Here is a 23,194-nt window from a genome sequence, read left to right as displayed (position 1 = left end):
CCAGCTATGCTGTGCTATTCTGTACTTCACCACTGTGCTGGTCCATGCTTTTTATAATATGCACTCTAATTTTCATATTTACTTCAGTTTTGCAATAACATTATAAACATAATAACATTATAAATATAAAGGCTACCAAATACTGCAGGATGCAACTGTTTGTTAAACATTTTAACACCATTTATCAGCCTTGGTTAGTTATTGCCCTTGACTCTTCAGAAAATCCTATGTCCCTAGAAACCACAGTACCCAGCATCAACCTTAAAAAGCACTGCACTTTCTTATCTCCCCAAACAACCAAGTACAGTAGTAGCACCTATGGTTCAGCCTTACAGGAGCTCCCCTGCAGAAAAACTTGCATTTCTAATTCAAGCTTCAGGCAGAAGATAATTTTTTTGGCTCATCATTATTGACTGTAGGTTGAATCTGCTTAAGGGAATAATTTATCACCACACTCTGATTTCCAGGTGCATAAGACAGATGAACTAATTATGCTGGTAACTTACAACAGTCTTGGCCACTTGAACTGGAGCTACACCAAAATGTGGTGAACCACAGTGTGAAAAAGCTGGCTTTATTCAGAAATACTCTATATGCTCTCTGCATCCCACTATCCTTCACTTGGGCCAATTCATCTGACTTAAGCAGTTGTGTGCATACGCTGATGCAGCCTGGCTCACTGGTACCACAGCAATTTATCCCTGCTAAGGCTCTGACACGGTAACTTCTGTATCAGGAATCAACAATGTATGTTTTCTCATCCTGTAATGAATGGAATGTGTTGTGATTCACAGTTACAATAAAAATGCTGAGAGAGGTGTTTAGCCTGATTCTTGCATCCCAGCTATATTCAGGGCAAAACTGAAAATACCCATTGAAAAAACACTTTGTCAGCTTCTCCCAGTAACAGCAGCTGGTAACAATCCTTTAGCTCTTTTCCTCTCTGAAAAGGAAGTGAAACCTGGGGCATCATCAGAACCAGCTGTTCATCATCTGGGATTTCCCTCATGTTGGCAGGAGCTCTCAGGTCTGTATTTCAGGTGGCTTTGTAACCCTCTGAACAGACATGCACAAGATAAGGCAGAACTAAGTTGCAGAAGGCAGAATAGATCTGTCAGGAGTGTTGGCCCTCCTATTACTGCTAAAGGGCAGTAATAGGAGGCAGTATTACTGTTTTGGATCCACAGCTTGCTCCTTCAAGTCTGAATGAGCAGTTCAGTTGGTCTGGACACTACTCAATTAATTCTCCCTTCCTCTTCTGTCCTCCTTTCACCGGCATCTCTCTCCCCTTCTCAGCACTACATCACAGGAACAGTGAGGTTGCCAAGTTTAGCCTCAGAAACAACAAAACCCCCCCCAAACAAACCAAAACCACAGACTCCAGCAGATTCTCGGGTATGGAAAATTCAGTTCAGTTACATTTTGGCAAAGACCTTATCTTTAATTGTTCACAATAGGAAGTTTCAGCAGTAATAAGCAATTCTGTCAACCTCAATAATGGTAAATACAACATTAGTGCTGTGCATATGCACACATTCACATCTATTTTCATACTGTGCACAAATTTCCTGCACAATAGAGTAATTTCAGTTTTCCCATGCTTCACAGCTTGGTTCTGATCGGTTAAGGAAAAGTGGATAAAATACCAGTGTTGAATATTTATTTGCTAGCTTATTTCATTTCAGTGGTTAAGGGGAATAGCATACGGTTTCCTAGAAAATATTTTCTTCAAATTGCTTCTCAATTGGTCTGATGTCATCCAGAGTATTTCTGTCCATAATGAATAACACATTAGGAAAGGGTATTTTTCACAAATAAAACAAGGAAGTAATTTTAACTCCACATCAGTACTGTTTCAGACTTTTCAGTATAATTCCAGAGTCAAGTTTTTATATTGTTGGTTGTCTGGGATTGGGTTTTGGGTTTTTTTTTTTGGTATTATTACAGCATGAACAAGCCAAAAGAAAAATCTGTGTTGCAAGATGACAATACACTGAGCTCAGTTTAATCAGTCTAAAAGTTTGTGAATTGAAAACTATACACTCCTGGTAAGCTCCTCAGAACTGACTGTTGGGGATTCTAGTCATGGACTCTGTGCATGAAATCCTGTAACTCATAAAATCACTATACTCATGCAAAGCACGGCTGTGCCTTGTTATTGCTGGAAACCCAGGACACATATTTGGCCTTCCTGTTTCTGAAACATGCTCTGAAAAGAGCTATTTTCCTTATGAAATAATTCATAAGCTGTTTTAAGGAGCCTTTCTGATAAGGGTTTTTCCTTTACAGGAAAACTGTTCATCACAGTTAGGTTTGACCTGAAACTGACACAGTGTTCAGAATGAAAAAAGATTAAACCCCACATTTCTCAGCTTATGCTTAATATTTAAATTCCTTCTCTTTTTCACATCTGCTTAGGGAGAGCTAGAGATTGCAAGGTGTGTGGGCTGGCCATTTCTACTGGCACTCCTCAGAGTCATAATGAGCATTTGATTTACAAGTTCTTTGAATAAAGCAGTTTATCCAGACTGGCTCTGGATCAGCCAGAGACTTTCTGTGTTTCAATGAACAAATGCATTCTTTGCAGCCATCCCACTACAATAGAGTCTGAGGTGCTTGGGCCCTGCATTCACAATGCAGAGCCTTGCAAATTGTTGTTTTCCTTTGGAGAAAAGTGCCTTCCTGGAAATTCAAACCACATAATACAATTATGTTCTATACTTCCGTCTGAATTTTATTTAACCCTTTTAGTGTGGACATGCCCAGACTGTCCATCAGAGGGGTGATAGGAAGCTTAGACTAAATGAATGAAGGAGGACAGAGGCTGTACCGCTTTATGATGGTCTCAGAGTCAGAAACTGCAATCTGTGGCTTTCCTGCTCTAATATTATGGGAAAGCTACACCTTAATTTTTTTACGTCTTCATTTTTTTGTCATCTCTGTTATGAATACAGATGTTTCTGAATAATCCAGCCATTTTCCAGTCAGCTTTTCTGCAAATCATGAATAAACTGATACTTCATGAGTAAGTAGAGATAGCAGGTTTGGACAGCTGAATGTATCCAGCAAAGGCATCCAAATTAATACAACATTTGGACACATTGAAATCCTACCAACTGCAACTGAATGTGGTCACATTCACCATAACGTGTATGGTGACTAAATCAGGATTCCAAAATTGATCACATACCAAGGGCAATCTTTGTACAGTCAGTTGTTTTAGTTATCAGGCGACGTGTTTTGTAACTGGCCTCTGGGTAGTGCACATAAGGAGGAGGAAAAATTTAATACTTTCATATGAAAACAATCAAACCATGCAAGCAAGCAGAAATATCTTAGCTGAAATATCTTAGAGAAATAAATTGTGCAGAATAGACTACAGCACCAAGCATATGATACACAAGTAACCTTAATTTAGATGCTAATTAACCCAAATGTAAGAATTACAGGGTTAATTAAGCAACATATCCCTCCCACAATTTTATCTGCTGCAGACAAAGGTGAGAGGAGAAGGATCTTACCATTTGATTAAATTAGCCACAAGCCACAGTGGGAAGTTATGATAAACATTTTTGGAAAGCATTTAATTATGAGCCCTAAGTAGGATGGATTCTGCATTTAGATTACATCTATTTTTATTATTGGACCTGAAATATCGAATGATCAAGAAAACAGCCACTTCAACAGCTATGTAATAAATGCTTCTCCTGCAGCACAGTTGTTAAACCAAAACATGCATTTCTAATCAATTTAGTTGTAATGAGCATGCAGAAAACTCATGAAGTTTAAATTAAATCCTTATTTCAAGCACAGTTTGACCACTCTTGGTACAGTGGCTTGTTACACAGAAATTTTCTTTTCAAGCTCTGTTCTCACTTTTCCTTGTCTGTGACACCACCCCAGCTACCTGTAAAGCAATATTCTCTGCTTAGGCAGCTTGTTAGTTTGGTAATGGTGAGAGAAGCCTTCATGCAGAGAAGATTCTCAGCTAGACTAAATTTATTCTTTGGGAACTGGGAGAATTCCATGACGTTTATAGCAATGTTCCTTATTTGAGTATTGATTCTGCAAGATCCATCAACAGCTGCTTTAACTTACAACATCTAAAGTCACTCCTTCCCTAATAAGCCAGCTTGCAAGCAGAAGACTTGTTGAGAGCAGACCTCAGGCTGAAAATATTTTTTAAAAGTAAAATCTAGAAACTAAGTTATTTTCTTCAGCTATTTAATTCCAAAAATTCATCAAAAAAGATCCCTGGCAGAGAATTCAAAACACAACTCATGGCTCACAAATAGAACTATTTTATCAGCACTGCAAATCCCATGAGGAAAAACATCCTATTAAGAATATTCAGAATGATGCACAGGATTTTCAGATTAGTTGTACTTTAAGTGGTAAATGCTGAATTTGGTCTATTAATACTTTACCAAATGGCAGAGGCCAAGACTCAGGATGCATTGGGGATTTTACAGAAAGTCAAAGAATATACCTGACCTTTTAGGTTCAAGGAAAATTTGTAAGTTGCAAGCCTACTCAAGGATTCCAGGGCAAAAGCTATCCTGGTATGTCAGCCCAAGCCCTGCTTTAAAAAAGCTTCACAGAGACAATAGCTAATTTTCCAAAGACCATCCTGAAAAATAGGATGAAGTAGCATTTGTTCTCTATGGGCTCCAAATCCAAATATTTAACAGGATATTTTTCACCATGCCACCGTACTGTACAAAAGCAGCCAAGATAAGAAAAAAAAATAAATTAAATTTTATTTTCCAAATCTGCTATACATTTTTCTAAGATGTTTTTAACCAGCCAGTTATATTCCTAAATTTAAGCTGGAAAATTTATTAGCATAACACTAGAAATTCTAATTTAGTTACTTGTGCTTTCTGAAAATACCATGCTCTGCAGAAAGGGCTTAAAAATATTTTCACTGCTGTCTCATAGAACAGTTGCTTCAATAGGTTGCCCTGAGCTTAAATACAAGATCATTGCTGTTTCTAGAGAACAGTCTTATTTGAGAGAGTTTGTATTGCAGCTATTGGCTCCCAAAGTAACCCAGATTAATATCTTTAAACTTAATTCTTAAACTACCACAAACTGTCATACCTAAACTCACTCCAGAAGAGTTAATGACAGAAAACCACTGAATTGAAAATCCTTATCCATTTGATAAAAGAGCAGGGTAGAGAGATGTCCTACATCAGGGGCCAAAGGGGAGTCAGGACATAGCACACTAAACTTCTCATTGTGTTGTTCTGTCAACAATTCTGAGTTCATAAACATTTATCTGCCCATTTTATAGGGTTCAGTCACTCCTCAGAGCTCTCCCACAAGCCAGTCATTTTAATGTTAACCAAATATTGAACTTGCTGCAAGTCAATAAAAACATTTGTTGACTAAAATACTCAGCCTATAAACAGGCACAGTTAGAGGACTTCTGTTATAAAAGAGTGACAAAGTAGAAAGAGGTGATTGGCAGATTGGAAAAAATGAGTAATTCTCTGACATTACAGTTAGTAGAATGCACACTATTAAGCATAGTACTTCTATTTACTGGAATAAATCTTATCTAGTATCCAAATAAGATACAGAAAAATGTGTATTTACAAAGGCACACAAGGCTCTACTCTGCAAAGCTTAGCAAGAAATGGTTCTTGGGTCTTATTGGCATCTTCATGTTGGTTCACCTAAACCTTTGATATCATTCATATTACAGAGCAAGGTGACTCAGATGCAAACCCCATGACTCTGTCAGCAGCAAGATTCTGCATCTCTTGATGTTTCACCTCTAAACATGAAATGTAAGAAACCAATTGATGGACCTACCTCTGTTTAACACATAAGAAAGAATGGTGTAGAAAAATCCCATAGTTCCTAAGGTCATACGAGGGTTTTCTACCAATACTTATTTATGTCCCATCCATCACTTGCACATTTTTTTTCAGAATACTTTTTCCATTTCTGATTTTAAGACTATAAGGCTATATCTGATTGTTTCAAAGAGCCACAGATATTTCAGTGTGGCTAAAAAAAATGTAGAGAAGCATTGATTGTTCAAGTTTTGTGGTCATTTCAAAACATCATTTTACACTGGATATTTAACTATTTGTGTTTGCTTTCTCTAGCAATTTCAGATTTCTTTCCTTCCCAAAGCCACAGGTATTCATGCAAAATAATTTAAAGAAATATTTGCCAAATTTATAATGGATATGAACCATCTGTAATAAAGGGGAGACATAAATTGGTATTTGGAGTACTAGACAGCATGAACCCTGCTATGGAGCAAGCAGTCAATTGAGAATTAAAATCTTTTTAGGAGCAGCTTAATTCACTTGTGATAGCTGCATAACAGTTATTGAATCTTCATTTGTAACGTGGATTTCCGTACCTACCGAGAAGTTGTATAGATTCCATATGCCAGCACTGGAATCAATATAACATTCGGTAATTCACTGACAGTGAATCACTTCCTCTTCTTGCAAACAATTCATCAGGGTTCTGACAGCTTCCAGGCACACAATGGATCCCATTAAAATACGGATTCATGTTTTTCTTTGTCAGAGTACTCCAGACCTATTCAAATGTGGCAAACCCTCAATAATTACTCTTGCAGCCCAAGAATGTCTTAGTCTAACCCATGAAACTGGCTGCTCTTCATGGAAGTGTTATTAATCATGCTGCACCCTTTATTTATCCACATAAATGGTCCAGGTTCTTCTACAGAATATTCAGTATGAATGTAATATTCTCAATTACATAAATGCTCGATCTTGTCTGTAGCTTTTTTTTATAATCAAACCAAATTTTTGCCAAGTCCAAGAGCAAATAGTGCTTGTTTGGGCCAGGAGCCACCACGTGAATGGCAGCACTGTGTTAGCAAAATGAGAATGGCCTCATTATAATCTTAAAAGACCATAAACCACACATATTAAGTTAAAAAAAAAAGAAAAACCCCAAAGATTTTTTCATCTGATAAGCTTGTGTTTTCAGTGCTCCTTATGGAGTCAGTGAAGTTTAATGTCAAAAAGATAACTACATACAGTAGCTAAAGAACAACTATAGCTTTATATTTCTGGATAGAAGCTTAATAATGAATCTTAAAAAATAATTTTATCAGTTGTACACATGATTAAAATAGCTCTAGCTTTATAATACTGATGAGATAATTAAAGTAATTAGAAATTACACCTACTTGAACAGACAGTCAGTAAAAGCAGCTTTAATCACAATCAAAACCTTTTCTTCCCTGAAGGAAGAATTTTTTTTTCCATATTACAGATTTTTGGTAGTCTCTCATTCATTTTCTTCAGACAGTGATTAGAATAACCCTTGTCAGTGGTTGGAAGGAACACATTAGGAATGATTTTACATAGAAAAAAAATCAATATCCCATTCCTGGCATTCAGAACTCCTTTCAGCTGACTTCTTGTTCCCCAAACGTGCTTTCCCTTGTTTCTCAGAAAAACTCTCTTTACAGAAATATCTGTCTTAAACAAAACATTTGCTTGTACACTTAGAATAAAGGTATGACTTTTATAATACAGAACACTACAAGCCAGTTTGACAGAATTTGTGTGCTCTGATACTGGCAAAGGCTTAGTTAATACTGTTGCAAATGAACCTCCTGAACACTCCTTTCTCGAGCATCATCTTCTTTTCTCACCAACATCACAAAGGCATGCAAGGAATATAAGACAACTTGAAAATTCTGTTCTCTGAAAAATTCCAGGAGTGCAGCAGCTAAGGTGGGTTGGATGCAAGAGCAGACCAGATTTTAATGCAGTTTTCAGAGTAAAGGCATATATAAAGCTAATATTTCATGTTCTACTCTGCAGTTCAAAATAACTCCATTCCCCTATTTTTCAATTTTGCCATTCTTTAAGATGTCAGTTCCTTGCATATTTTTTAAAATTTATTTTTAATGTTTACTTTTGGACAAGACAAAGTGTTTGCTCATTCTTATACGATACTTGCAAATAAAGATGCCAGTCAAGTTACATCTTATTTATACTGAGTACAAACACCCTTGCCCAATATTTAATGAGCACTTAAGATATATATTTAAAAGGGGTTTTATAGTATTCACTTTGGGAGCATTGAACCTAGCTCTGCCACACCCTAACCCCCAAAGTATCTCTATTAAAAGCCTTTAAATTTGGCCAAGATTTCTGTAAGCCAAAGACCAGAGAAGGCAGCATCCACCCACAAATCTGCTTCAGCATCAGTTTGACTTTTCTTGCCACAGATAACCATTTGACTGTGAAGCTGGTTTGATTTAGACAGGAGTTCAAGTCAAAATTTGTCTTGATTATTGATATCTGTTAACTACCAACAATTTTCTTTGCCCTTAGGACAAGTTTTTCCAGATTAGAATGCTATACTAAAATCTCCTCCCATGAATCTATTATGGAAAATCACAATTAAGGCCATGCTATTTCCAAATATTTTTCCTTGAAATTTCCCATGAAAATGGTTAAAACGAGGTCTTACATGTCTTTTCAAGCATGTAAGATTCTTACTATGAAAAGTTAAACAAGAGGTGTGTTTTACATTATATAGAGCTTGTATGAGGAAGATGAAATCCTCACTGAGGTTATACACCAATGGAACTGCAGTCTGAAGACAAGTGATTCAGAAGTTCAGATCCCATTAGAGATAAGAAATCAGGCTTCTATTCCTAATAGTTTCTGTCTGAGTTTAAAATAATCATACCATATGTTAGCACAGTAAAATACATGTTCTTTATTTGAGACAACTGTTTTAAAAACAGATGAAATGCAGCTAAGCGTAGATTCAGCAAACCCAGTATTAGCCTTTTTTAAAAGTGCTAGAGAATTCTTTTTGAAAAATACCTTAACAAAGCAAAGCATTTACTTAAGACTAACTGGCTCTCTCTGACCTGAGAGACTGTATTTTTGAATGTAAATTTTGCATAAGAAGTTGAATGGAAAGATCATATGTCTTTTTCTGCATACTTCTAAGCTGTGACAACCAGGAGTGGTTTGTATTTGAGTGGGAAAAGCTACAGACAGGAAGAAAGGCTCAACCGACTTGGACTGTACTACCAGAAGGATTTAAAAAATAGCCCCACAATTTTGGGAATCAACTGGAAAAGGAATTAGGGAATGGAAGTCCTTTAATCTGCAAGGGGTTCGGTTACAATATGTTGATGAGATCCTGATAGCCACCAAAACTAAAGAACAGTGCTGAGACCTGACTGTTGAATTGTTAAACTTTTTAGTTAAAAGGTTACAGGCTACCGAGGAAGAAGACTGTGACCTTTTTGGTTTTTAAATTTTCTGAGGTCAGATGAAACTAAGCACAGAAAGAAAAAAAGCTGTCTGCCAAATCCCAGAGCGACAAACTGTAAGAGAATGGTGTGCCTTTCTTGGAATGGTCAGGTGGTGGATCAGTAATTATGGATTACCAGTCTCACCTTCGTGTGGACTTTTAAAAACCGCCTGTAAAGATTTTATTAAATGGATTGATCACACTCAGGCCGTGTTTGAACAACTTAAGAAGCACTAATGAGGGCTCCAGCTTTAGACTTACGGGATTACATGAGGTCTTTTGAATTATTCACTTATGAGTGACAAAATATTGCCTTGGGAGTTCCAGCAGAATTCCCAGGGGAACAGAGGCAAGCCGGTGCACACCTTTCTAAACAGCTCGATGATGTGAGCCAAGGGTGGCTGAGCTGTCTGTGAGCAGTCACAGCCATGGTGCTGTTGACTCAGAAAGCTCCTAAATTGACTCCAGGACAAAGCATGACAGTCTGTGTACTGCATATGGTACAGACAGGCTTGGGACAAAAGGGGGCCACTGGCTGTCCCCCAGCCCAATTCTTAAGTACCAAGTGGTGCTAACGAAACAGGGTGACATTACCCTCAAAACCACCTCTATTGCTGATCCTGACAGGTTTCTGTTGGCCACCAAAGTAGGAAGTACTCCAGAGCATGATTGTTTACAAATGATCAAAGAAGTTTATTCCAGCTGACTGATTTAAAGGACAGCCCGAAAGAGAACCCAGATTGGGCACTATATACAGGCAGAAAAAGCTTTGTTTGCAGTGGAAAACACATGTCAGGATATGTGGTAACTACCCAGAGTGAGGTAATTGAATCTAAGGCTCTAATGTCAGATGTTTCAGTGCAGAAGCCCGAGCTGGTTGCTCTCACCCAGGCACTGGAACTGAGTGAAAGGAAGAAAGTAAACGTCTGGATGGGTTCTAAATTTGCTTTTGGCATAGCGTGCATCCCATGGGGCAATTTGGAAGGGGGAGGTTTGTTATCAGCACATGCTACGTCGATCAAACATGGGACACAAATATTACATTTATTGGAAGCAGTACAAAAGCCAGCTGAAGTTGCAATTATGCACTGTAGAGCACACCAGACAAAATAGGGCCAAAACAAGAAAATGACTTAGCTGACAGGGAGGTGAAAGAGGCTGGAGAAAAAGACATCCACGTTTTGGGTCCACAGTGGGAGATTAGCCTACCAGATATTAAGACAGAATATAGTGCAAAAGATTGTCAATTAATTGAAGCATTAGAAGCTAGATTTCACCCTTGTGGATGAAACAATTATGAGAGAAGTAGTAGACAGAGAACACCAATCTATACTCTGGAATGCATACAAATTGTTAAAACACTTAAGAAAGGCAGTAATTATCTCCAAGATGACTGAGGCTGTATATTCAAAGACTTAAAATTATGGCACATATAAAAGAAGTAACCCAAATACTGGAAATAAAGTGGTAATAGGGACTATCAAATCTGGTAACTCCCTGGAAGATTATCAACAAATTGACTTTACAGAACTTCTACATAAAGACAGCAATAAATATATTTTAGCCTGGCTGATCTTGGTGTCACTGTGGGTTATGTGGCTGCTGTGCCCTCAGGGGGCCATGTCCTCATGCTGGCCACAGCTGTGAGGCTGAAAACTCTCAACATCACACTTCTGGTGGTGTGGCTGAGAGGCTCAAGTGGAAGAGGAGTTTCAGTTGTCTCGAGGCTCTTGCTAAAAGTTATCTCTGTGGGAGAGGGCAGGGCTGAGGTGTGGTGCACCCTTTCTCTGTGTTTGAAGTGAGTCCTGCTGGAGTCAGCGGCGCGGTTTGGCTCTTCCCAAGGCAAATTGCAGTGTTCTGCTTGGGTGATGGGAGAGGGCTAAACAGCTGATATTTACTGTACCCTGAACATCCTTGCTACAGGCAGGATAACAGGGAGCTGTGGCTGAAGCTCTGTATTGTTTGGTGCTTTCCAGATGCAGTGCTTGATGCTTTTCATCTTTTCCACTATTGTGAAGCCGTAAAGTGTTTTGCAGCTAGCAACGTGTGACACTTAATGTCTAAGTGACTGTTACTTCTTCCCAGGTGGAGATAGGAAGTTACAACGATGAAGAGCTGCTGTTGTTTTGAATTATTTGCAGGTTTGAGCATTCGGGTTGTACTTTGACCACCAGAGTTCCTAAGCTTGTCTTGCTCAGATCATGAAGAATACCAGAAGACACTGTTGCAGCTGAGCGACTAAAAGGGTGTGGTACTTGCAGTGTATTTCAGCCAATGCCCTCTGGAGAGGGAAGAACTAAAACCTTAAATGAGCAATTACATATAAACCAGGTAACAAGGATGATGTTTTTATTTAGCACTAATCTAAACTCCTTGAGGGCTAAAGGTAAGTTGGACAGTCTTTTAAAGTGCCTTTATTAATCATGGGATAAACGCACTAAACCACAGTTGCCACTGTATGATTTGAATGTATTCCAGTAAGTCACACAAATAAGATATTTATATATTTCCACTTAACGTTGTGGAATTGTTTTCCTGCTATTTTGTTTGTACCCAGATGGATTCTATAAAGCATGTCTATTATTCTGCTGGTGTGGTGACTAGTTAGGAAGCTGGTCTTCGTGTTTTATTCCAGGTCTTGCAAACTGCTGAGCATGCTAAATTTAATAAAGTGTGCACAGAGCTCACTGATTTATCCACCTGGCCATGGTTTTATATGCATTTGTAGAGTGTGCTAAACTGAAATTGCAATACTGGGTAATCCACATAGAAACACAGCTCTTAGAAAATCAGTAGGAAATGTTGACCACTGCTACTCATCATTCTTGAAGGAGGTACTGAACATTTTCAATTACATCAGCTGAGTGATTTTAATATCCACATCAAGGGTATTAATATCAAATGATGTAGTTTTGCTACTGTGAGCAATATGATCATTTAAGTTAATCAGGGAGATCTTTACTCCATCTGCACCAAAGAGCATCGTAATCATATCCAGAGCTATGCATCTTTTATATGTTCTCATTCATGGGTATTCTGCCTGGAGAACTAATGGATATTGGTTTTTGCTGTGCAACTTGCATTTTTCTGGCAAATTCTAATTTTCATAATGCAGAAATATAAAGATAATAGGGTGTGTTTGGTAATGAAAGCAACTATATTCAGAATACAAAAATTATGATGTAAACCTGAGATTAGAAAGAAATGGGTTGAAGGTGAGGGTGGAGGGAAAGGTCTCCTTTATCTATGAGTGCATTACATTTCTGAATGCCTGTGATTAGGAAGGTAGGAAAGCTCAGTCCAAAGCAAGTTTGAGAAGCTCAAAGGTTTAGATGATGGCTGTGAGTTATGCTTGGGTTTTACCGAATTACTGAATGATTACAGAATGGGTAAATGATTGTTAAATGGGTCAGAAAGGTGTGGGGGGCCTAGCAAGGAAGAGGTTTTCTACTTTTATTATAACGTATTCATGCAATTTGAGAAATTCAGTTCCTCTGCTCATGAGTGTGCAGTAGTATAGTCTCAACATATTATAAAGAGTGATTAGCTTACATCCCTTTGAAAAGCATAGTTTGTGCTGATTTAGAAGTCCTACACATAGAAAAAAATCCTGCAATGGTTATCAGGTGACAGCTATTATTTGGTGCTGTTGTTTGTAGAACAACTGTTTCTAAAATTTTGTGTTATTCTGATTATGCTATGTCTGTGGCTGTCTGTATTACACTGTACACTGTGAGCAGTGGTTAAAACATTGCACTTTAGCACTACCTACAAACACACAAGACTTACAAATGCAGCTTTTTGTAGCCATTTTTTTTTCCAGATTATGATGAATAATTTATGTTTAACATTTCATAAGAGGAAAAAGTGCTTAACAGTCCTTTGTTGTATGCCTTTGGTATGAGTGAAGGAATTCAGTAATGCATGAAGGAATTTCCCTTTTTTATTGTCACTTTATTAACTGATTTGCTCAAATGTGAGAATTAATGGTAATTCAGCTGCACGGTGTTAATGCCCTAATCATTAATTTGCATGGGAGATACTCTAATAATAATTAGAGAGAGCTCATTTGTTATTAATGCGGGAGCAGTGAGCATGGCTTTAAAATAATAATCCAATTAACAGGCATTAAGTGGAAATTTTATAGTTTCCATAGCATGAGTGTCTGCTGCTGTAATTTGAAAATATTATTTCATGGCATCAGGTAACAATCTCTAGCAGCTCCTGCCCAGTAAGCCTGGCCTCTGTGAAGGATTGTCTGTAAGGCTGCTACCAGGGTTGGAGGCTGGGCATGTGTTCATGAAATGAACTGAAACCCAGAAATGCTGCTCTTCATAACCCCCAAAGAGCTTTGCAGCCCTCCAAAGGTTCATCTTGAGCATCCCTATTTGTAATCTAACTCCTGGTTTTGAAAGCTCAGGTGTTATGTGCTGTATATAGGCAACCAATAACCTGAAACTGTGGTGGTTTAAAGAACAAGCCAATGAATCATATCAGGTGTCAGGAGTTAATTGTGCTAAGCTGACTGCAGGAAGTAGGAACCAGCACTGATTAGCCTTTGTGGCAGCTTTCTGCAGTGTTCATTAAGCCCCTTTTAAGGCCACAGAAAAATATTTACAGAGGAAAGAATAATCTTCCTAAGTGTCAGACGTATGAAGTACTGACTAGGGCAGGAGGGGAGAGTAATGGGCGAGTTAGAAACTTCTTATTGATGATTTGTGTAGATACTGATGCTTTTGGCTGACTGTTCAAGGAGGAAAGGTGTGATGAACCTTTGCATTACAGTAGATAACAGGCTGTTTGGAGTGGTCATGTAGCCCATAGCTTAACAGGAGACAGTCTTGTGTAAATCTAGACAAACCTAGATCATTGTTTCCAGCAGTCACTTCCCTGTGACCAGTGTGTGCTGAATTCCTTTGGTCAGGACACCTCTGGCTAAAAGAGGTCACAGCTGCACATGCTTTGTGTCAGCTGGGAGGAGAAAGGTTACTGTTAGTGTGGGTTGATATGTCTTACAGTGACAAGTATTGATGTGGCCATAAGGGTCAACCAGCCTGCAATCCTCATCTTCTGTGTTGTACTGCTTTAGATTTCATCTGAGGGATTTTGTGTAAGAGAGGCTTGTTCTTAGGTTAATGTGGTATGTCAATGCTATTGTAATTTAGTTACAAGGTCTGTGAACAGCTTTCTCTGACTGTACAGGACTTGTAGCAGGAAGGACACTGAAAGTGAGGCAAAGTACCCATCTTGGAAGTCTGCACAAATACCCCACGGAGCTTGTTCAAAGTTGGTTGAAGGACTGCAGTGTGTGTATATATAAAAAATAAAACTCGCAGAAAAACAGCTTGAAAAATGGCAGCGAGAAGGATGACAAATTCTAGACAAGTGACTTCTTACCCACTATAGAAATTACATTTGCTAACAGAATTTAGTTGTGTTAGTGGGCCTGGCTGGCAGTGTTCTGAAGGTAGTATTTCAAATTTGTAAAACCTTCTCAACACACTTTGTGCTGAAAAGGATATTGAACTGTGCGATGTTTTACCAAATTCTACATTGCACCAAGGCAAGTGGATTTATTGCTGAAGAAAGAGGAAATATTGACATAAACTGAACAATAAAGAGTCGAGGGCAGAGGTGGTCCCCAGGTGGAATGAAATATTTCTAGATATTTGTGTCAAACCTCTTGGGTAGTGAAAGATATTTAACAATTGTAACTGCTTCATGCTCCTCATTCAAGAGGTAAGTGGTGATATTCAAATATCTTGTTGTTGACCTGGGAACAGTGTGACTTTTTTACCTTTTTCCTTCTGTCTTTGAGAACAGAATAGAGGAGACTTTTCTGCTTGGACTGCTATCTCACTTCTGGAGAAAAGCTCTTGAGATAAGAGGTTCATCTGCACCAATCCCATGTGTTTTCTATTAGGCTGAGTAGAGATACCTTATCCTGCTCAGCTGAGAAAGATAAAAGCACTCTTCCTCCTGTTACATTTATCATGCATCTACCACGCTCCATGAATGAAGTAGTGAAAATACTTTTGGTTCCTAGCTTATTAATATTTGCAGCAGCAGAAGCAACTACATCTTGGAACTCTGTAACATCCCTGGAGGATTTTTAGGTGAAGTTGTTGTGAGGGTAAGTGCATTCTTTTCTATAGTAATCATCCATGTCTCCTCCTCAAATAATCTCTCATCTAATTGCAGCTAGATCCTAAAGTACTTGCTAGAGATTAGGGGGAAAAATGAGAAATAAATGTTAAATGTAGGCGTTTCTATTGTTCCCTGAGCCTTTGAAAATTGTGTGTAGTGTCCAAGTCAGAGCCAAGGTGACTTTGCAAGCAGCCATCCACGTCCACCTCTTACAGAAATCCACAGCCTTAAGGTAAGGCTCTGCTGTATTTGTGCTGACCTCTTAGGGAGGTTGTTTGTGAACCTCAGTTTTCACTGCTAAATTTAATGTAGGAACTAGAAAGCTTCCAGTGATACTGATTTATGGATGTTAACTCTGGTGATTTTGGTGGTTTAGATCAAGCTATGTTGGGCCACAGTAAAAGATGAGTTTCTTAAACTGCTTGTCAGGACTGAATGTGCAGAGATGGTATTTAGGCAGTCCTGGAGGAGAAAAAAAAGTTATTCTTTGATATTCACAACCTTTTATGACAATACATTTTAGTGAAATTAGAAAAAACTGTTTGTGCCTTGTCGAAGCTGTTGATGGTGTAAAATTCTCATATCCCTTTCTCTCTAGATGACATGTTTCTAGTCTATAATCTAGCCTCATACAGGATTGATACATATCTTTCATTCTTGTTGCCTTTCCTGTGCTGGCTTAGTTCTGTTACACTCATTTTGAAATAAGGAGAACTGGAAAGCCTCAAGATAAGATTTGCTCCATGAATTTATACAGAAAATATAACACTCTATCCTTAGTTGTTCTTTATTCCCCCCAGCATTTTTCAGATCAGTTCTGAATACTTTGAATAATGCATGTTCCAACACAGGTCTGTCTGGGACCATGCTAGTGAACTTCTTTTATCATGAAAAGATGCTTTCCTTCCTACTTTGTTGTTTATGTTTTAGTGGGTTATTAATGCTTGAAGGCTGCTGCCTTATATTTGTAACAGCCATACATCTTCAAAAGCCTTCGAGATATCTTGACACAACTCTTTGAAAAGTTGAGTTTGCTTTCACCCTTGTCCACAGCTGTCCTACTGTCTCAGAAATTCCCAATAAACTTTGTTTTCTTCCTTTGGCAGAGATATGCTTTTTTTTTTTCACAGTTGTTTTAGCCAAGATATCTGATGTAGTGCAGAATTACTACATGAAGGTTTATGCTGTTAATGTCATCGTTTGGCGTAGGTGATAGGGTGGGCAGTGTTACCTTTAGAACTACATATCTGGTAAAAGCCTGTACAAAAGCAACCAGAACACAACAGATCCTCTTTCCTTTTGCCCCTTATCACTTTGATTTCCAGCTTTGGTTCTGCTAGCACCTTTACTTGGGACATCTTGCTAGTCATATCATGTGCTTTTTCCTTCCATTTGTGAGGCAGCTGAGCCATTCAAGGAAGGTATTTTTTTTTTGTGGGCTTCTCTATAGTTACCCAAGTTCTTGTCATCTACCAGCTGCCTTGCTGTAATGTTCCTGGGGTAGCCCCCAAAGAGCTTTTGAGGAACACTGTAATGCTAAAGAAACACCTGCTTTCATAGTGGTATGTTCTATGCAGAGTGAGTAAATAACCAGAGTTAATTCAAGGGCCTTAGAGAAAATCTTGTCCCGGCTGCTGTTACCAGAATGTGAAGCCATGGGCAATAGTTACACATAGCCTTAATAAAAATCACTGCCCTTATTGGGTGACATACTCAATTTGTCAGACCAACAGAATCCCAAGACCTGAAAATTAGTCACTCTTAGAAGCAGTACCTATTTGTGTACCTAATCCTTTATAGCTTGTCCTTTTAAGTGGGCTGTTGAAGAGTGGATCTGACCCCCAACAGCATCAGGCTTCAGTTGGAAGTTTAAATTCAATCTAAATGTCTGGCTAGGTAAGACAACTGGATGCAGAAAGCAAGGTATTTGAGGCTCATTTTCAAATGGTTGTAACTCAGATCTATTGCTCTGTGGATTTTTATCCCTTAGTTCATCACTTCATGGTACTGGCTGAGTAGCAGGTATAGTTCCTTATCAGACTTGCCACACAGATCATGTCTTTGTGTTTTTGGCATAATGCACCATTTCCCTGGAGACTCCAAAAGTTGATTTTGTCCTTGTCTGCTTTGGGTTGGATAAGTCTTATTTTCTGGTCAGATTCTTACTATCTTAATTTCCAAACCACCTTCAGATCCTAAGTCTGATTGTTCTTCCCTAAGAGACAGCGGCCAGAGGTCTGAGCTTGCCTGCCTGCTATATTTCTTGAATTTTCTGTCATATAACTGGCCAGAGCTCTGGTGACTTCCCTTACTCATCTCATGAGGACATATTACCTTGTCAGATACATTTCATCAAATGTAGAACAGCTGGATGTCAAACTTTAAGGTCTTTTGGAGTCTCAGCAAATAGTCACATCTGCCCAGGAAATACATTATTATTTCAAAGAGAGACCTTTAATTGGAAGTAAGTTTTATCATACCTTCTGGTTAAGGAGGTCTTCTTGTTTTGCAGTGAATATTGATGTTGGCAGATGTTTATCTGTAGGGGACTTGATGAAACATCTTTTCGGAAGAAAAAGTGATTTGCTTACATGCAAGACCAGCATGTTCCTTTGCCCTTGGAGGCAAATAGGGAGCCAGTCTCTTTGATACAGAGCTATTTTTGTCTTCCTCTGAACACTGCTTATCATGCATTATGCATGTTTTTTTTTTTAAAAAAAAATGCTGTCAGCAGATACAACCAGCCATTAACCTCGAGTACTTCCTATTTAAAGATAGCACCTGTAGTCAGTTCATTCAATTGTGTGGGACAGAGGCCTTAGGTCACTTGCTGATGATGGCAGAGACCTGATCCTGAAATGGCATGTCAGCATTTTACATCCTGTCCTCTTTGGGAGTTTACAGCTCCATATATCTGGAATCTGCTTTGGTCATGTGGTGGTTTAAAATCAGCTGGGATTTAAACTCTAAAGAAAGAGCTCCCCTTTATCCCCACCCCCTCTGGTGAGAGAGGGACAAAGGCAGAGACTATGGGCTGAGATAACAATTTAATGAAAACAAACAGCAAAGGCACAAGAAACAATGACAGCAACAATATTAATAATGAAAGTATAGAAAAGATGGGGAGATTTACACACAAGAAGGTGCTCAGCACCCCAACCCAGTTCTGAATGGCTGATGAGACAAAGACAAGATGGTGAATGTTCCTGAAGCCTGGCCATGATGTGCCGCTATTCCTGGGACAAAGAGAAGGATGGTGGATGTTCCCACAGCTGGCACTCCCCTTCCCTGAGCCAACGAACAACAATGATGAACAAACTCCCTTGAGGGATGGGAAGGGATAGGCAGTGGTGTGAGAGCAGCAGGGTCCACAGCACTGGCCACTGGCAACACCCCTGAAGAAAAACAGAACTGAAATGGTGCCGCTTCTGCGTGTGTTAAATTTTTTCCTTCCCTGAGGTCATGCCTCCAGTGATGATGTGGATGGTATGGGATAGTGACCCAGCCATGCTCACATGTCTCTAGGCTTCTCTCCCTCAGCAACTGTGATGAAACCAGGACAGTCAGGATCTTCCTGTTCTCAGTGCTGCAGTGAGTGTTTTCAATATTTGAGTTATTTCAATATTTGAAGTATTTCAATATTGCCTTTTTGAGTAACAAGGGTAGGAAGAGGGGACTTGTACATAAAGCAGTAGGTCAAGTGGTGGTGGGAATAGATTTGCACCCCTCAGGCAGAGTGCCCTAGGCAGCGAGGTCACAGTGCTCCTGACTAACGTAGCATATTTGCCACTGGACAATGGGAGCACTCTCATAGCATAATCATCTCTGCAGGCTAGGCAAGATCTACATCAAGGCCTTCTGTCCTGCTGTGTGAGGCTAATAGGCTGATGTAACTGGTTGAATAGTTCTTTAAGGTAGAAAAGCTTAGGTCACTTTTATTTAGAAAGATTTGCTTAAAGGCTGACATCCACATTACTGACTCACTGTGAGAGAGGATGGTGGTACAGACAGGAAGGTGTGAGCAGTGAGGGAACGTCAACTGCCTGAGCATTTGCTGCCTAGGTTTTGAAAATACTGTTCCAATTAGAGCCATCTATTCAAATTTGTTCCTCAGTATTCTGTTTTGCCTTGTGTTAGCTACATTCGTGGTGTAGACTGACAAGATGTTTAGTGGTCCTGGCAGAATTATGGTTGACTGATGTAAACAGTTCCTGCCAGCATATGTTGAATAGCTTACATTTGTCAGAGTCAATCCATCCTGGTCTCTTCCTGTCTGGATCAGTACCAAAGCAGAGTCTGTAGTTGCAGGAGTGAACAGCTAGTCAGTCTGTGAGAACTCTACTATTCACTGTATCTCCTAAACTATATTTGCTGCTGCTTTGTTGAAAGTGTGCTCTTGTAAATTTAGAGGAGAAATCTGCCTGCTGTTAAAGTTTAGAACTGTTTAGTAAAATTCTTGGATTTTAGAGTTTCACTTGATACACCAAATGGAAATGAGCAGTGTCTGCAGCTTGCCTGTGTGGTGTCCCTCTACTTTGTACCAGCTGGGAGCTTAACCAAATGATTAACAGACATCTGTGCAGAAATATTTTACTCTAAACTGCTTGTATAAAAACTTCAGAGGGATAAAGCAATTTTGTCTTTACAGATATTGCACCTATGCATGTGAAACATGAACAGACCTTTAATGTTTTGGTAAATTCATTGCACTGGATTTTTAGCCAGTTGGACCTGAAAGTCCTACCAACCCAGATTAGACCGTGGCTACGTAAAGCTGTCTAGAGCTTGTTTTTGGGGAAACTCATTCTGAAGTGGTTGATAGTTCATTTCTAAGATAGCATGCTTTGAGTCTTCCCTGTGAGAAGTGGATGCTATTTTATTTACATTCAGTGGTCGCCTTTACTTCCAGCATTAACTTGAACTAAATGCATGCATGTTGTGGGCTATCAAAATCCTGGCATCCAGACTGAGGACACAGCTGGTAGCTGTTTCTGATGCTTCTGATGCTCTTCTAGAATCACTGTTACACAGGTGGATATATAGGAATAGTGAATTTTGTGTCACTGTTTAGCAACTGCTACGTACTTGCTACCAACCAGGTTGCATACTGTAGTATCTGCTCACTTGAGGTAGTAGAAAATTGCATTTCCTTGGGAAATTGTGTTCCAGATACTAATGCTCTAGTTAGTGTTCTGCATCCTCCTTCAATTTGTTGAAACTGTAACTGGAAGATTTAAAACTGCCTTCTGATGCACTCAAAGTTTCTTTTTCCCAATAAGGGATACATGTGCAGGTAGCTTTTTCTGGCTCCAGAGTGTCTGATTCATCTTCTCGTTTACAGAAACACGGTACTCAAGCATACAGACCACTTTACTCTTTGCTTTCCCCCAGTTCTGCCATCAAAGGAATTGAAAGTGCACTGCCATCAAACCTACTAGAGGTAGACTTTTCTGCTGCTGTTTCTTGAAATTCCCTCGTACTTCACAAGTTGGCACAGGTCGTGGTAGTGGTCTATTTCTGATGGAGAGGCAGGAATTAAAGTTACTGGGCTAGTTTCTTGTGAGATGGCTGTGCCTCTGCACGTGGCCAGACTGAGAGCCCAAGCCAGAGAACCATCTCCTTGAGCATAAAATGGATGGGAATGCTTGTACCCTTAGTGTTGTGGTTTAGCCCTAGCTAGCAACTAAGTACCTTGAAGCTGCTCACTCTCTCTCTCCTTGGGAAGGGGAGGAGAATCAGAAAAAGGGTAAAATCTGTGGGTTGAGATAGGAAGAGTTTAATAATTGAAATAAAGCAAATACGGTACTGCTACTGCTAACAACAATAATTGCAATGAAGCTGTGAAAAAGGAAAACAAAACACAAGAAAAATAAGTGATACACAATAGAAATGCTTACCAGCCACGATGCTCTCCTTTTGGATTCTTCTGCAATTCACTCCTTCTGGACCACTCCCCCCAGTTTATATAGTGAGCATGGGTTCTGTGGTATGGAATATGCCTTGGGCCAGCTCGGATCAGCTGTACAGTCTGTGCTTCACCACAGCTCCTTGTGCTCTTCTTCTCCAGCAGAGCATGGGAAACTGAGAAGTTCCCGACTCAGGGTTAGCACTACTTAGCAACAACCAAAACATCTGTGTGTTATCAACATTATCCTCACACTGAATCCAAGAAACACAGCACTGCACCAGCTACTAAGAAAACACTAATTCTACCCTAACCAAAATCAGGACACTTAATTGTGGCACAGCTACATGGGATAGAAAGAAGTTCTGCTAATATGGTGGGTTTTTTCCCCCTCTGTGAAACCAAGTTGAAACGTGCAAAAAATGTAATAAGAACAGGAGAATTGGCTGAAGGCATAGAGTCACATTTATCTCTTTCACTTGTGAAAAAAACTTATTGATTGTGATAATTTACTGTTCTTACATGAATTAAAGAAACATTTCCCCTGTTACTGGAGAGCAATTACGATTATTTTCAGGACAGAGAGTCGTGATCACAGGCAGTAATTGCTGCTGTGTCACTGGCCCTTTGTCTTCATTCTGAATAATTATCTGGTACTGATTGTGTAGGAAAGAAAGCTGTATATTTTCCTCCCTCTGTATCCAACATCATGCAGTTCTCATATTGTACCACATCAGCTAGCACATCCCCCTGTCCCACAGCACCAAATGTTGTTTTCATTCAGCCCGTTGAAAGTGCCAGTTGGCCATGTAGTGAGCCTGGGACAGCTGTGCTGCTGAGGAAAAGAGCTCCATTCAGCACTGGGGTTACTGCCACTGTGTATGGCTGTGCACTGAGGGAGATGGAAAAGACCTTACTGACCTGGAGGTCTGTAGGTAATGTAGAGTGTTTTGCTAAATGATCCAAGTGATCTGATGGATTATTGGGATGGGAACATCTCTCACCATGCAATTTTTCAATGAAAACTTAGGAAAAGAGTTGATCTGATCATTGAATCTAAGTGATGCTTTTGGAGCAGTGTGGAAAGAATTAGTGCAGTTTTATTAACATCTGAGATTGTCATCTTGAATTTGGTGTATAAGTTTTGGTAAACTATTTTCAAGAGTTCAAATAAAGTAAGGATAAATGAGAAGAAAAGCTATTAAGGGATTCTAGGGAACAGGTCTGATTAATGAAGACAAGCTTGTCTTGTTGAGAATATTTAGTTTAGTGCAATGAATGCTGGATTGTGGACTGTAAATTACTAAGAATTGCTGAGAAAGGAAGAAAATGAAGGGAACTGGTAAGAAATGGCTGTTGTAAAGTATTTGAACCTTGATAGTGTGCCCCAGCCAAACCATTTTTAGTTATTTTTGCCAGAGCCCTCAGAGTGGGTGGGACCAGGCTGGAATTACCCTAATGGGCTTCACCTGGCCTTCCACCTTCAGCTGCAGCACATCAGCCCCAAGAGGGTTTTTAAGCTCCAGTCTGAAGGTTTGAGGAGAGAGGTGGGGTAGGTTTCTATCTGCTCTTTGTCTTTTGCTGGCTTGTTGTTTGGATTTCCTGGACTAACTTGGCTGCTGATCACTGGATGGGTTTTGTTGCTGTCAGCATCTTGATGCTGCTTGCCTGGATCAGGAGCCTCACCTGTTAGAGCCCTCAGGAATTCATCAAGGACTGAAAGGTAAACTGTGCTAAACTGGAAAAGAGTTGGGCAAGAAGAAGCTGAAAAGCTAAATACCAAGACAGCAAGGACTAGATAAAAAATGACTGTGCTGCACTGGATTAAAACCAATCATATTATCAGAAAAGTGC

General features: G+C 39.3%; 1 non-coding gene across 1 annotated transcript in view; it reads right to left on the bottom strand.

The window, feature by feature from the left end:
• LOC104693102 overlaps window positions 1–21,464 on the bottom strand; it is a 59,659-nt gene extending 38,195 nt beyond the window's left edge. Inside the window, exon 1 of the transcript XR_002046829.3 lies at window positions 21,333–21,464. This is a non-coding gene — a transcript (uncharacterized LOC104693102). The remainder of the gene's footprint in view (window positions 1–21,332) is intronic.
• Window positions 21,465–23,194: the final 1,730 nt, after the last annotated feature.

This window comes from Corvus cornix, chromosome 9 (assembly GCF_000738735.6).
Source record: "Corvus cornix cornix isolate S_Up_H32 chromosome 9, ASM73873v5, whole genome shotgun sequence".
Taxonomy (NCBI): Eukaryota; Metazoa; Chordata; class Aves; order Passeriformes; family Corvidae; genus Corvus; species Corvus cornix.
This window is presented reverse-complemented; position numbering and strand designations above follow the sequence as displayed.